This window comes from Numenius arquata, chromosome 11 (genome assembly GCF_964106895.1).
Source record: "Numenius arquata chromosome 11, bNumArq3.hap1.1, whole genome shotgun sequence".
NCBI lineage: Eukaryota > Metazoa > Chordata > Aves > Charadriiformes > Scolopacidae > Numenius > Numenius arquata.
Window position 1 is genome coordinate 21,388,971 of NC_133586.1, and position 14,908 is coordinate 21,403,878.

The following is a 14,908-nucleotide window of genomic DNA, read 5'->3' on the forward strand; positions in this document are numbered from 1 at the left end:
CCCTTGCTTTTTGCCAGGTTCTGCCGGATGACAAGCATGGCCTCGCTCGTAGCCTCCGTCACCATGCGCATGGCCATGTCCTCCAGAGCCTGGTGGAAGCATGTAGGGCTCCTTGGGGCAGGTTCCTTGCTCTCTGCCTCCTCTGCTGGGGCCTGCTCTCCAAAGACAGGAGAAGTTGTGTCTTTGCCTCCTCTCGTGCCACAGGAGCAAGAGGCATGCAGTGCCCCTCTTTTGCTCGGGCGCTGCGACCAGGGTAAAATCTGCCAGCGCAGCATCCGTGGGACCAGCTGGGGCAGGAGACGTGCTCTGCCCTTGGGACAGCTCTTTTTGCTGTCATCTTTGCACTCCTCAGCCAAGGCCCCTGGCTTGTCCTCTGGCACCAGTGCATCTGGGCTCCCCTGCCAGCTCCCCGAGCAGCCCTCATCCCCCCGGGAGAGGGCTGGTCCCCCCGCGGCTCATGGCGACCCCTGCCATGCCCAGGCAGCCTGCTGGGCACAGCATGGGGGGACCAGCTTGTGATGGGGGCCGAGCCCGCCTGTCCCCTCCTGCAGCTCCGGCCTCCCTGTCGGTAGCTCCCGGGATCAGGAAGATGTTTGGCTCCATACCTGTATGGTGTGGCTCCCAGCGGCCTGTGAGGTCTCTCCGTGCGGCCCCGTCCCACCACCGGCCTCTCCCTCCTTGCGCCTCTTCCGAAGGCTCGTCAGCCCCTTGTAGGGCTGGGAGTGGGCGTTCGCCTCCTCCTCCACGGGCATCTTTGGCATCCTCGGCCCCAGATCCACCGTGGTCACCCAGGGAAATTGCTGCTCTGGAGGGAGCTGCTCTCCCGGGTGTGGACATCCCAGGGCTCCTGCTCCTTAAATACCCCACGGTCACCATGGCCAATGACGTCACAATGGTCTCCTGGAATGATGCGGCCGCCATGGAGATTCCCATTCCTGGAGACGGTTGTGCCATGGCTGTGAACCGGCTGGCACCGGCTGTGCCCGGCTCTGCTGTGGTTCTGAACCGGCTGTGCCCAGAGCGGGCAGCCCCTCTCTCCCCTCACGGAGGCCATGGCAGGCCCCAGCCAACACCCCCCACCCCCCGCTGCCAGCGGCCTCTGCAGAACTCAGTCCTGGGGCCCTTCAGCAGCTCGGGGTGCCACCGCCCTGGGCCTCGTCCCCAGGCATTGCTCCTCTCTGGCTCCTTGAGTTGTGCCAGGGTTCCTGTGGGACACGTGGGGGTCCCCAGGTGCTCTGTGGCCAGGGCGGCTCTGTCCCTGCCCTTCTCCAGGTGTGCTCCTCAAGGAGCTCCTCAAGGCCTTCACCACGGCGCCTGGTGCCAGCTCTTGTCACACGCCCCTTGCCGTTCTGGGCAAAGCCACCTCACGGACACCAGGCAGTGGCTTCTCCCCTGCTGGTTGGGGCTGCTGGCTGAAGCCAAGAGGCTGTGGTGTCCCCTGCAGGCAGCTGCCTTCCCCCACAAGCGACGCTCCAGGGCTGGCGTCAGCGATGGCTCCGCTGCCTGCAGTTCTGCCTGCGCGGGGCCGGCCACGCTGGGAAGGGGCAGCGCCCGTAGCTGTAGGAACGGGGACGCTCTCAAGAAGCAGCCCCATGGTTTTGGAAAGCTTCTGAGATGCGGGAGCCGAGCGGCGCTCGGTGCTCAGATCCTGATGGCACCTGGGCAGCTGCTCCCACTGAGAGGCCCCTTCCCGCAAGGCCTCTGCTCTCCGGCCACCCCCGATGGGCTCTTTGCTCCGGGGTGGAAAGGGGTGGTGCGGACAAGGGAAGGGCTGTGCATGTTGTCTACCTGGACTTTAGTAAAGCCTTTGGCAGTGTTTCCCACAGTGTTCTCTGGGAGAAACTGGCTGCCCGTGGCTTGGATGGGCGTACGCTTCACTGGGGGAAAAGCTGGCTGGATGGCGGGGCCCAGAGAGCCGTGGTGAATGGAGTGCGATCCCGTTGTTGGCCGGTCGCAGTGGTCTTCCCCAAGGCTCGGTGTCAGTTCTGTTTCATGTCTTTATCAATGATCGGGGGGATCGAGTGCACCCTCAGTAGGTTTGCAGAGGACACTGAGTTGGGCGGGAGTGTTGATCTGCTGGAGGGTGGGAAGGCTCTTGGGAGGTACCTGGAGGGGCTGGATCGCTGGGCCAAGGCCAACAGTGTGAGGTTCAACAATGCCAAGTGCCGTGGGGACGTACAGGGCAGGGCTGGGGGGCACATACCATAGGGGAGATATATGGGGACTGTGGGGGCTGATCTGAGGGGTCTGAGGCAGGTGGGGGCAGATGCTGGTGAGGAGGGTTCTGCTGGGGCAGGAGGGTGATGGAGGTGCTCAGTAGGGGCCGAGAAAGGCAGAGGTGGCCCGGAGCTGACCAAGGGGGTATTATTCCATCCCGTCTGCACCGTGCTCAGTCTAAAAGCTGAGGGATCGGAGGGTCAGCCCCTTCCTTCAATGGCCGGCGTCCGAGGAGAACAATGAGAGTGGGGTTACCAGAGACAGGCCTCTGCTTTGTTTAGAACAATAGGCTAACTAAAATGTTGCTTGCTTCCTACTAACCTTCTTTCTGTGTCAGAAAGTAGTTAATTACTGAGCTTCTTACTATGTCAGAAAAATAGTTGGTCACCAAGCTGATAGTGATGAGGGTGGGATAACGAGAAGTAGTTAATCACTTCAAGGTTCTCTCATGTGTCAAAGTATGTCCTCCTGAACCAATTAGGACAGAGCTGTGGCTTCTTCACAGAACATCCTCATCACCCTCAAGAAGCTGGCCAACTCAGAGCAAACTTTTACTGTCCTGAGAAGACTCAATACCTCACAAGGAGAATGTGAGGAAGGGTATCCCCACCCAAACGACCACCCAGGAGCTCACGCCTGCGCAGGAGTGCTTTGCAGACGCTGCAAAACCTAATACGCATGTGCAAAAGGGCTGTTGGGTCCCAAGTGGAGTTATGGGTTGGGTAGGCAATGGTATTGGTTCCCAGCTGTGCTAGTTAAAGTAGTGCCAAAGGCCAGTCAAACGCTTTTATAGCATAAGTGTTTTTATTGGCCGTACCTAAACACGTGCACACCTTTCCAGCAAAAGGGAAAGGGAAGGAGGCATTTCCCAGCACCGGGCAGAGGGTTTGCTCTTTCGCTAGGAACGTGTTCAAAAAGGCACGGGTCAGTCTTAATACGGACTTTAAGCATTGGGATGGCTCCAGCTTTTGCAGGCAGCGCCGTATTTGGAGCTGAGCTGTTTCCCTAGAATCCTCCTGTAGCTCAGCTCCTGTCCTGTCCCTCCGTCTGAAGGAATCCCTCTACTCTCTTCTGTGCTGTTTTGTTTGATGATGCTGAATATGATTGGGGATTGTTGTTTTCCAGGTGCCTCATTGTAGGCATCTGGAGCTGCTCCACAGATGACTCCCCAGCCCGGGCATGCAGCCGGTGGTGGAGTCGCCTGAGGGGAAGGGGCCAGCCCCGGGGTCTGGTCGTTTTCTGCATTTTGCGGGGTGAATTAAACAAAAGGGGTGTGTGTTTGTGTGTCTGATGATGTCATTTGGGGCTCCCCGATGTCACTGGAGGAGAAATGATGCGGCAGAGGAGCAGGTGAGTGGGGGTTACGTGGGTGTCCCCCCAAAAGAGGCAGGTCACACCCCACAAATGTCTGAAAATTGGGGGGGGTGGGGTGTGTGGTTAAAAAACGTTAAAAGCTGTAAATATTGGCGTGAGGCATTGGAATAGAGAACAATCTCTCATTTTTATATATATTGAAAAATAATATTCATTTATGTTCAGGAGTTCAAAATAAAAACCTGTGTCTCTAAGGATCCGGTATTACATAAAGGAGTGTAGACCATGAAAATATTGTTAATATCTCTTTATAAATAGATCTTTTAAAGTCTCGAAATTTATATGTCTAAACAGATAGCTAGTCTAATTAGGTGTTCTATATAGTAAGGCTTAATATATAATTCTAAACAGATCTGACTCTTAACAGGCATCCTATAGAAGTGTAAATAGATAATACGTGTTCTCTAAGTGTGTGTGTGTGTAAATAGATACAGACGTGTAAATGCCTGTGGTATACGAGGATCTAAAATGCAAAGAAAACTTATTTATAGAAAGGAGTTAAAAACTCGCCCTCCCCTCTAATCTCTCGTGAAGACGTAAAAGCGCTTTCAAAACCTGCCCCCTCCCTCTTTTCCCCTCCCGCTTTGGGGGCGATTCCCTCAAAAGGGGACTTTCCCCCGTGCGCGGGGCCGCGCACACCGAGCGGGAGCTGCCGCCACGGCACAAAAATACCCCAAACCCCCTGATTCTGGGTCTGCGCTGGGGAAAAAAAGCCTACTTTGTGGGGACAAAAATTCCCAGTTTGGGGCTCCCGGGAAAGCTAAATCCACCTGGATTTGTGCAGCCGGAAAGGGGAAAAAACACCCCATTTCCATGCAGGGGAGCAAAAATCACCGAAGTTTATGGTGCGGGTAAGGAGCCACCTTCGCCTCCCTTACTTGTCCCCAGCGGACGCGCTGCTGTCACCCCCTGGGCACTGGTGCCACGTGCAGAGCGATGCAGCATCCCTGGGGCAAGTTATGGGGCGAAAACCGCAAGTTTGGGGGCAGATTTTTGGTGCCGAGGTGGTGGCTGTCGCTGCCCGGGCTGCGAGGGGGTACAGGGCAGAGAGCTGGAAGCCTGGGAAGCAGTTACAGTCCCTGGCTGGAGGGAAGCAGGCTGAGAGCCGTCAATGCTCATCACCCTAATGAGGTCTCAGAGGGGGCTAATTAAGGGGGTGCAGCTGCCTGGTGGCCAAAGGTGAGTACTGCTGGAGTGGCTCTGCCCCCCTGCCCCTCCTGGCCCCGCCTCCAGCCTGTCCTGGCCACGCCTCCCGGCTGCTCGTCCCCGCCCAAAATTGAATAAGATGGAAAAGAGGGAAAAAACCCCCAAAACCCCAATTTGGGGAAAACAGGGCCCTTCCTCAGCCCCGCCTCCTGCACTGAGCTGCAGTACCGGGTTTTGGCCACAAGGCGGCAGCAGCGAGGGCAGCACCGCGACCCGTACTGCGCATGCGCTCCGCTCCCCCCCACCCCGCCACCCGCCCGGCCCCAACCGCCGTAACGGCTCCTGCTGGCGAGGAGAGGGCAGGGCCTAGAGCTGTGTGCTGGGGGTTCTGGTCATAGAACCATCTAGGTTGGAAAAGACCCTTGGGATCATCGAGTCCAACCATCTACCCTACTCTACAAAGTTCTCCTACACCATATCCCCCAACACCACATCTGAGCGACTCTTAAACTCATCCAAGGATGGTGACTCAACCACCTCCCTGGGCAGCCTGTTCCAGTGTCTGGTCACTCTCACTGTGAAGAATTTCTGCCCAATGTCCACTCTAAACCTACCCTGTTGCAGCTTGAATCCATTCCCTCTTGTTCTATCGCTATTGGCCTGTGAGAAGAGACCAGCACCAACGTCTCCACAATGTCCTTTCAAGTAGTTCTAGAGAGTGATGAGGTCACCCCTCAGTCTCCTCTTCCTCAGACTAAACAGTCCCAGCTCCCTCAATCGTTCTTCGTACGATTTATTCTCCAGGCCCTCCACCAGCTTTGTTGCCCTCCTCTGTACCCGCTCCAGCACCTCGATATCTCTCTGGTATTGAGGTGCCCAAAACTGGACACAATACTCCAGGTGTGGCCTCACCAGTGCTGAGCACAGGGGGACAATCACCTCCCTACTTCTGCTGGTCACACTATTTCTAATACAAGCCAGGATGCCGTTGGCTTTCTTGGCCACCTGGGCACACTGCTGGCTCATATTCCGCCCAGTTGTCCAGTTCAAGACGTTTCGACCAAAAGCCGGCACTGCAGCTGGGGAGTCGTCTGCCGAGGGAAAGGCTGTGCATGTTGTCTACCTAGACTTTGGCAAAAGCCTTTGGCAGCGTTCCGCACAGCGTTGTCCTGGAGAAACTGGCTGCCCACGGCTTGGATGGGCGGATGCTTCCCTGGGCGAAAAACTGGCTGGATGGCCGGGCCCAGAGAGCAGTGGTGAATGGAGTGCAATCCAGTTGGTGGTCGGTCACAAGTGGTGCTCCCCAAGGCTCGGGACTGCATCCTGATGTCTTCATCGATGATCTGGAGGGGAGGGGATTGAGCACAACCTCAGTAGGTTTGCAGAGGACACCGAGTTGGGCAGGAGTGTTGATCTGCTGGAGGGTGGGAAGGCTCTATACAGAGGGACCTGGACAGCCTGGATCCATGGTCCAAGGCCGGTGGTGTGAAGTTCAAGAAGGCCAAGTGCCGAGTCCTGCAGCTGGGTGACAACAACCCCATGCAGTGCTACAGGCTGGAGATCTGCCCAGCAGAAAAGGACCTGGCGGTGTGTGTCTTTCCCCTTAGATGGACTACGCACAGACGAGCACTGGGGGGAAACTGGGATTTTTTTTGGCCTCTGAAACATCCACAGCCGAGCGGAGGCTGGTAGCACGATGTCACCAGGGTAGCTGGATGCCTGGGACGCTGTCCGTGCATCTGTCCCTCATGTGCTTACCTGTGCTGCTCCCTCTGGACGCTGCGAAGGCTCCGGGCCAGGCACCATCTCTGTGGAGCCACCTGGCACTGCCAGTCTGGGGCTAGTCCTCCTCCTGTCCCCTGATGCAGGAGCAGCGGAAAGCCCTGCGCAGAGCCCTGAGCGCCCTCCTGAAGAAGGAGGGCCGTCGCTGTCGAGCCGGGGTAGGTGGGAGGTCAAGAGCCACAGGAGAAGTGGCTGCTTCTGCCTCGTTTTCTGCTGCTGCAGCAGGAGAGGCCGTGCTGACGTCTCCCCGAGGCTCTCCAGCCAAGGCAGACTCGGTGTCCCGAGGTGCTGGTGGTGTTGTTGTCGCACCCTTGCTTTGCGCCAGGTTGTGCTTGGTGTCATTCATAGCCTCCATGACCATGCGCATGACCATATTCTCCAGAGCCTGGTTGAAGGGCTTAGGGCTCTGTGGGGCAGGTTCCTGGCTCTCAGCCCCTGCTGCTGGGGCAAAGTCCGGTGCACCAGCTTGTGCCAGAGGGGCTGCTGCATGCTTGCTTTGTGCCAGGTTGTCCTTGATGACAAGCATAGCGTCATCCATCGTCTCTATCAGCATGCGCTCGGCCATGCTGTCTAGAGCCTGGCTGAAGGCTGGGCTGAAGGCTGGGGTGCTCCTTGGGGCATGTTCCTGGCTCTCCGCCTCCTCTGCTGCTGGGGCAAAGTCGGGTGCACCAGCTTCTGCCGGAGGGGCTGCTTCTGCTGGTCTTGCTGGTGGTGCTGCGTGCTTGCTTTGTGCCAGGTTGTCCTTGATGACAAGCATAGCGTCATCCATCGCTTCCATCACCATGCGCTCGGCCATGATGTCTAGAGCCTGGCTGAAGGCCGGGCTGAAGGCTGGGGTGCTCCTTGGGGCATGTTCCTGGCTCTTCGCCTCCTCTGCTGGGGTCTGCTTGTCCAAGACAGGAGGAGTTGGTGTCTTTGCCTCCTCTTGTGCCACGGGAGCAAGAAGCATGCAGTGCCCCTCTTCCGCGGGCTCTGCGACCGGGGCAGAATCTGCCGGCTCAGCGTCCGTGGGACCAGCAGGAGACGCGCTCTGCCCTTGGGACAGCTCTTTGTTGCTGTCCTCTTTGCACTCCTCAGCCGAGGCCCCTGGCTGGTCCTCTGCCACTTGCAGGACTGTCCCCGCTGCTGCCCCTGCCTGCTGCTTGCCGATGGGAGGCACCACCGGCGCTTGCATCGTGGCCACAGCCCTGGGGTTTGCACGGTTCTGCGGTGTCGCTGGCTGCTGGCTGGCTCTCCGGTTCACGTTGAAAACCTTCAGGAACTGGCTCGTGATGCACTGGGCCGTGTCCTTGGTGGCTGTGGGGTAGGCTGCGGGGCTGTCCAGGGCAGGCTTTAACCACCTCGCCCTGGCAGCTCTGCCCCGCTCCCCGCAGGCGCCCTGAGCCGGTGGGACCGGCTGCAGGAGGCCGCTGGCTGCAGCGCTGCTGGCCATTTCCCTCAGCCCGGTAGAAGGCACGGAGCGTGCTGGCGGCAGGGCAGGCAGCTTGCAGCCGGTGCTGGTGGGTGCTGCCAGCTGAGCTGCGGGTGCCGCTGCCTGCCTGGGGGGGGTCTCGTCCTGCAGCACCAGCCTGATGGGGGGCAGTGCCTCCCTGTGCACCACGCTCTCCGTCTGCAAGAGAAGCCGAGGAGAGAGGCTGTGTGACTGTGGCCCTTGCCCCCACATCCCGGCTGGAAGAGCTCCTGCAGCCAGGCTCCCCTGCCAGCCCCCCGGGCAGCGCTCATCCCCACGGGCAGCTGCTGCCCTCCTCCCAGAGCCGGCGGGGAGAGGGCTGGTCTCTCCACAGCGACTCCCGGGGACACCCCCGGCATGCGCGGGCATCCTGCCGGGCACAGCATGGGGGGCCCAGCCCGCCTGTCCCCTCCTGCATCTCTCACCTCCCTGTCGGTAGCTCCCGGGATCGGGAAGATGTTTGGCTCCCTACCTGTGTGCTGCGGCTAACAGTGGCCTGTGAGGTCTCTGGGCAGGGGAGCGGTGGTAGCCTGTCCCCATGTGGGGACAACCCTGGGCTCTGCCTGCCCTGTGGCGCATCCTCTGGCAACCTGTGGGCCACCTGCAGGCAGGAGGAGGAGAAGGTGTGGGATGGAGGGGGCTGTATTGGCACAGCAGCCCCCATGGTGCCAGCAAGGCTGACCCCTGCAGCACAGGGGGCAGCTCCATGCGGCCCCGTCCCACCACTGGCCTCTCCCTCCTGCCCCGTCCCTCACCTGGCGCCTCTTCCGAAGGCTCGTCAGCCCCTTCTTGGGCTGGGAGTGGGCGTTCGCCTCCTCTTCCACGGGCATCTTTGGCGTCCTCAGCCGTAGATCCGCCGCGGTCACCCAGGGAAATTGCTGCTCTGGAGGGAGCTGCTCTCCTGGGTGTGGGCAACCCAGAGCTCCCGCTCTTTAAATACCCCACGGTCACCATGGCCAATGACGTCACAATGGTCTCTGGGCACAATGCGGTGACCCCATCACAGAGCCCTGGCGGTTGCCATGGAGATGCCCACGCTTGGGACCCCCTGTGACCAGGGTTTTTTTTTCTGTGCTACCCAAAGAGGAGGGACATCTGGCCGGTGGCAGTGCCCAAGAGAGACGCTACGGGACTGCCGGGAAACGCACCCCTAAAGCCAGGCAGAAGTGGAGTACTTCAGAGCGTTACCTGAAACAACAGCTCTGGAAACCAGAAGTAGTTTAGAGAGGAGCTATTGCTTTATTCGACGTCGGGCACTGGGTGGAAATCCACAAATCTAGCACACCTTACCGGGGACATTCACCCATTATTTATACGTAAAAGATTCTCATTATTTTGCCTACCAAATCCATAACTCCACCTGGGCTTAGATATTCATTAACATATAGTTATTAAGCAAAGCAGGGGCCTGCCTTTGGTAACAGGGAGAGCCCCCAGAACCCACCCTCTCCCCCCTCCTGCCCCCCCGTTCCTCTGCAGCCTCCTGTGAGACCAGGATCTCAGGGAGAGGGACCAGACCTCAGAGAGAGCCCCCAAACTGCCCCAGCCCTGGGGTGGTCACGCAGCCTCCTGCCAGGAGGAGGAGCAGATACCGGATCTACAGTGTTTGGGGACAGCACAGCCACTTTCCGTGTTCCCCTTCTTTTCCCTTTTTGCAGCCCCTGCTGTTACACCATCCTTCTCAAAGCGCGGGGTGGGCAGCCTTGGTCTCCTGAACCCATTCAGAATGAAGAGCGTAAATCCAGCTCCCGTGCGTGGCTGCAGTGAGCGACTGGCTCTCTTTGCAGTGGCAACTGAGACCTCGTGGAAAGTCATCGGAACCCAAACCCCATGTTTTGGGTTGAAAGGGACCTTAAAGATCATCCAGAGCCTCATACCTGTTGTACAGAGGCACCTGGGTAGGGGAGGTGGGCAAGGAGGGAGTTCGCTTGCCACCCCTAGCATGGACTTGCCTCCATTCACAGCTCTCCTTTTGTCCACTGCCTTCAGTCTGTCAGCGGAAGGGTAACACGGCTCCTTCAGCTCAGGGTTTTTTTGGTGGCTCTTCTGTTTTTTTCTCCCAGGGAGGTCAGGGCCCGATTCCACCAATCTATTTCTTTCTCACGCTCCCTGATGCTCCGCAGCCTTTCCACTTCCTCTTTAAGTTCTGCCACCAGGCTGAGTAGATCATCTGCCTGGTGGCACCTCACACAGCTGTCATCCCTTCTGCCATCCATTATCCATGAGAGGTTAAAGCACTCCCTGCAGCCAGAGACCTGAGTGGCTGCTGCTTCCATGGGACCTCTGTCTGTGGGACTGTGTCTGCCCTGGCAAGCGCAGAAGATGCAGCCTTGCCTCTTTCGGGTAGAGACCGTGGCCGAAAGCCCTCTTCAGCTTTCCACGTCCTTCTGTGCCATGCCCTGTTTGCCCGTCCTGGTCACCACGCTCCCCAGGGCCACCTTCTAAGGGGCTGTGGCCACTATGGCTGCAGGCTCTGCCCCTGCCTCGGCAGCTGCCCTCGGGTGAGTTGCCGGCTCCTGCGGGTCCCTGCGCTGCCCTGGCCATTCCCCGCCTCACAAAACCTCTGGAAAAGCCCCTTTTTGCTGCCATCGCCGGGCTGCGCTGCGGAGGTCCCGGCACCGGAGCCGTTTGTCTCGGAAGGTGACCCACAGCAAACGTCTGGAGATGGCTCCCACATCCACAGCACCAGCAGGGATAACTCCTCCTTGTTCTCTCTCCGGGAACTGCTTTCATCGCGCCACAAACCCGGGGGCTCCACGGGCCTTCCTGGTGACTTCCATTTATCATTATACATTATAATAATATAATAAAATAATAATACTTCTATAATCTGTAATTTTATTATTATTCCAGACCCCCAGGCCAGCCATAATCATCACCCCAAGCACTGTCACTGCGTGGAAGGGACCCCACGCCTGCATCTCCCTCCCACGCAGCATCTCCCAGGGGGACGGATTGAAACACCACCCTCCCGAGAGATCCCTCTTGGCCACTGGAGGGTGGGGAGAGCTGGAGGGGAAAATAACCCAGTTTGGGACCCCCGCCTCCCGCTTCACATCCTCCCAGTCGGGGTGTAAGGAACGCCCTTGGCTCATTTTGGGGGGCAACATGGAACCGGCTTCTCCGCCTGGGCACGGGCCCCCAAAATATCTCAGCCAGCAGCAGCGCTGATGGGCCGGGGCTCCGAGGGACAGTGCGGGTAGACCTCTGGTCTCGTGTGGAAAGGAGGGTTTTGGGGTTTTTTCTCCAATCTTTTCAATTTCACTTTTTTCTGAATCTAAGCAATGGCAAATTTAACTGGTACTGGATGTCTCAGCACTTACCCCGAGGCTCCTGGGGATAAAGCTGTTGGAAATGCCGCAGTCACCCCACAACCCCGTTCCTCTGGGGAGCTGCTGCTGAGGGTGCAAGCGGGGAGGCGAGCGTCCTTCTCCAGAGGGATTCATCCACCCTCCGGAGAGATTTTCATCCTGCAGCCCCTGGCGGGCAGAGGAGTCGGGGAAAGCGGCATCCTCCCTGGAAAGGGAGAAATTGGTGAAGTTTGGAAAAGAAACCCAACCGGAAGGAACAGCAGAGCTCGGTCACACCAGAGCTGCTGTTCTGGGGGAAACAACTGGGCTTGAGCTGGGCCTGGAAAGAGGCAGGTCTGGGCATGCAAGGGCACCTGCCATCCCGGCCGGGTGGCCGGTGGGCCTGTGACCCCCATTTCTGCCTGTACATGGTCTGGCTCTGGACTCCAGCCACACTGCAGAGCAGAGCCACCACGCTCAGGTCCCTTATCTACCCTCCCAAGCCTCCCCAGCTATCTGCTCTGTTTCCCCTTCTGTGGACAAGGCTTTTATCTTATCTCCACGCTCTCCTCCTCTGTCTCTTTGCTTCTCTGCTAACTCTTGCCACAAAAAGTTAAAAAAACAAACAAACAAACAAACAAAAAAAAAAAAAAACCACACCAAAAAGCACGTTGGGAGGGTGAAGACCAGACATGAGATCCCACTGCAATAAGTCCATCTATGGTCTTGGGAAATGCTGAGCCGTGGTCCAGCGGTGCTCAGGCAGGACATGGGGCTTGGGTGATGTACACAATGCTCAGGTGATGCTGGGTGAAGGCCCAGTGATGATGCTCTTGAGGCTCAAGCGATGCTCAGGTGTCTCAGTGGGATGGTCAGGAGATGCTGGGTGACTCCAGGAGGTGCTGGGGGGACATGGGGGATGCTGAGGGGACACGGGCAATGCTGGGACGGTCTGCCAGCTCCACCTGCTGGCACACACTGCCTGACACTGCGGACTAGCACCAGCGCCCCACCGCAGCAGCAGCCCAAAATCTGAAGAGACCCCCAAGGGAGAGGCTCCCCCTGACCCACTGGCTGCTGCGCTGGGGGAAAAGCCTCAAATGAGCTGGAAAGGAGAAACCGGGGGCAGAATTTGGGGCACTCTGTGATCGTGCCTCGCCATAGTCTGCCGGCTCTTCACCTGAGCTGACCCAGCTCGGCTCCCTGCTGCCTGCAACAGACGCTCTTTGAGGCTTGGAAACCAAAGCGGCCGGAGCTTTTCAGGGCTTTTCCAAGGAGCCGGACAGAGAAATGTTCCACCAGCCTGCCAGGATCCCCCCCACGATGGCTTCGGGCTCCCCCCTGGGCTCGTGCAGGGTTGCAGGGCCAGCACCGAGGGAGGGGAGCGCCTGACCAGATCCCTGACTTCCACGCTGAGGATCAGATGTTGCTTCTCAGCTGGGGGTCTCAATTTTTGCGATCTGTGCCAGGTGCTGGGAGGATGGAGAAGGGAAGCAAGATCCTGTTGCCCTTGGCAGAGGCTGCCTGGGAGATGAACAGGGCCTTCCATGTCTCCCTTTCTTGGCTTGGAGGGAAGGGTTTGCTCAGCAAAGTGCTCCAGACAGGTCTTGTGAGGGGCTCTGCTCCCTCCCCAGGGTCGTTGTCCCAAGGGATCCCTGTTTGAAAGTGTCTTAAGCTCCAGATAAAGCCACCTAAGATCTCTCTTTTGGTGGGGTGTGAATGGGAGGAGGCTGGTGCTCTAAAGCTGTCCCCAAAGGGGAGGTGGACTGCCCATCATCTCATCTCAATCTCATCTCATCTCCTGTTCTGTGTCGGGGGGATGCTCCTGCTCCCACCAACTCCCACCTCATCCAGCTGGTTGTCACAGAGGCGAGGAGGGGAAGGAGCTTCTTCAGCTGGCAACTGAAGCCACAATCTGTCCAGTCCAGGGGTGAGCCACAGAGACCTTCCCACAGCAGAGCTGCTGCTGCTGCTGCCAAGTGTCCTCCAAGAACCACAGCCTCTTGCCTCAGAACATCATTTTTGGCTGTAGGGCAGTGATGTCGGTGGGGTCCGGTGGTCCTACCCCTGGACTCTGCTTGGGAGGGGCCACAGGGAGAGCCCAGCTGTGGAGAGGTACAGCAGGAGCTTCAGGCTGGGGCCCTCCAAGCTCCCCCAGCCCATCCCAGTGGCAGTGGCTGGCCTGGCCCCAGAGCATCCCACACACCAGAGCCAGGAGGCCCCTTGTCAAAACACCTCCCTGGTCTCCAGCAGCACGGAGCAGCTTCTCCAGCTCAGCCAAGCTTGTGCCAAGCCTCAGCACCTCCTGGTGCAGAGCAGGGCTGGAGCCAGCCTTGGGCTCAGGCACAACCTCATTCCCTGCCCAAAGCACCCACCTTGGCTCAGACAGCCCCACCAGGGACACCAAGACAACAGCCCACCACCATCCCTTACCCAGCAGCAGCCAAGGAAAAGAGAGCACCAAGCCCCCTCCCCAGCCCTCCACTCTGATCTCATTTCCCAGGGGGGTGGCTCCATTCCAGCTGCTCCCAATTAACTCACTAAGTAATTTGCACTCCCCCAGGTGAAGCTCTTCACCTGGCTGGAGGGGTCCCAGCTTCCCTCTGCTCCTCATTAAGCCCTTGGCAGAGGAAGGAGTGTGTGTGCCTGTTTCTCCAGGCAGGTTGTCCCCCAAGCACCAGCCCCAAACACTGTGGTTGCTCCTCAAAATGCCCTGTTTGCAGGGAGCGGGTTGTGGCAGTGGCTGGTCCCCTGCCAGGCTGGAGTAATTTGGGCTGAAAAAGGTGGCTTGGGTTGTTTGGCTCTTAGGAGCGGGCAGATTTTGTGCTTCTGATGGGGGCTCACGAGGGGCAGGGTGTCTCGGGGGTGAATCGGCCTGGGGTGCATCACCCCAGCAGCAGATGGGTGCTCGGAGGTGGGTCCTGTGCCTCCGTCACCCCGATCCCCATCAGTGGGTCGGATGCTGGATCCAGCCCTCCAATGATGGGACGGAGGGGCTGGGAACATCCCTCATGGCTCTTTGCAGGGAGAAGCAGGCAAGTGCATCTCCAGCGGGGTTAGGTGCCCCCTCCCAGCCAGCTGGGAGATGCTGGGTGTTGATTTCGCCCCCCCCCCAGGTCCCCAGAAAGGTGCCATTGTGGCCACGCTGCCAAGCAGAGGCTGAAGCACAGCATGTTTGAAAATGAGCCAAACCCTTTTAATCAGGCGAGGCACCTCTTAAAATTCATATTCTTACAAAATATTAAATAAACTGAAGAACTTTCTTCCCCGGAACCTTATATATATATATATATACACACACATATATATATAAAAAAATTACATTATTATTAACAAACACTGCTTTCCAAATCGCTTTACAACGCTATGCACAGACCCGGCGTGGCAAGGGAGAGCGAGAACAGCAGGGTCCCCCCCTTCCCGTACCCCGCACAGCCAGTACATCCCAGTAGAAAACCAGCAGGCACCCACAGGAGACGCGGCAGTGGCCACCGCCTCCCCAGGCTGGCAAACACACCTTTGGGCTAGAAAGAGCCTATGGTACAGTTTGGGTACATTTTTTTTTTTCCTTCTTTCTTTTCCCCCCATTTTCTTAGTTTGAAATAAATATTTCCTGTAGTGAAATAAAATTTAATAATAATAATAATCA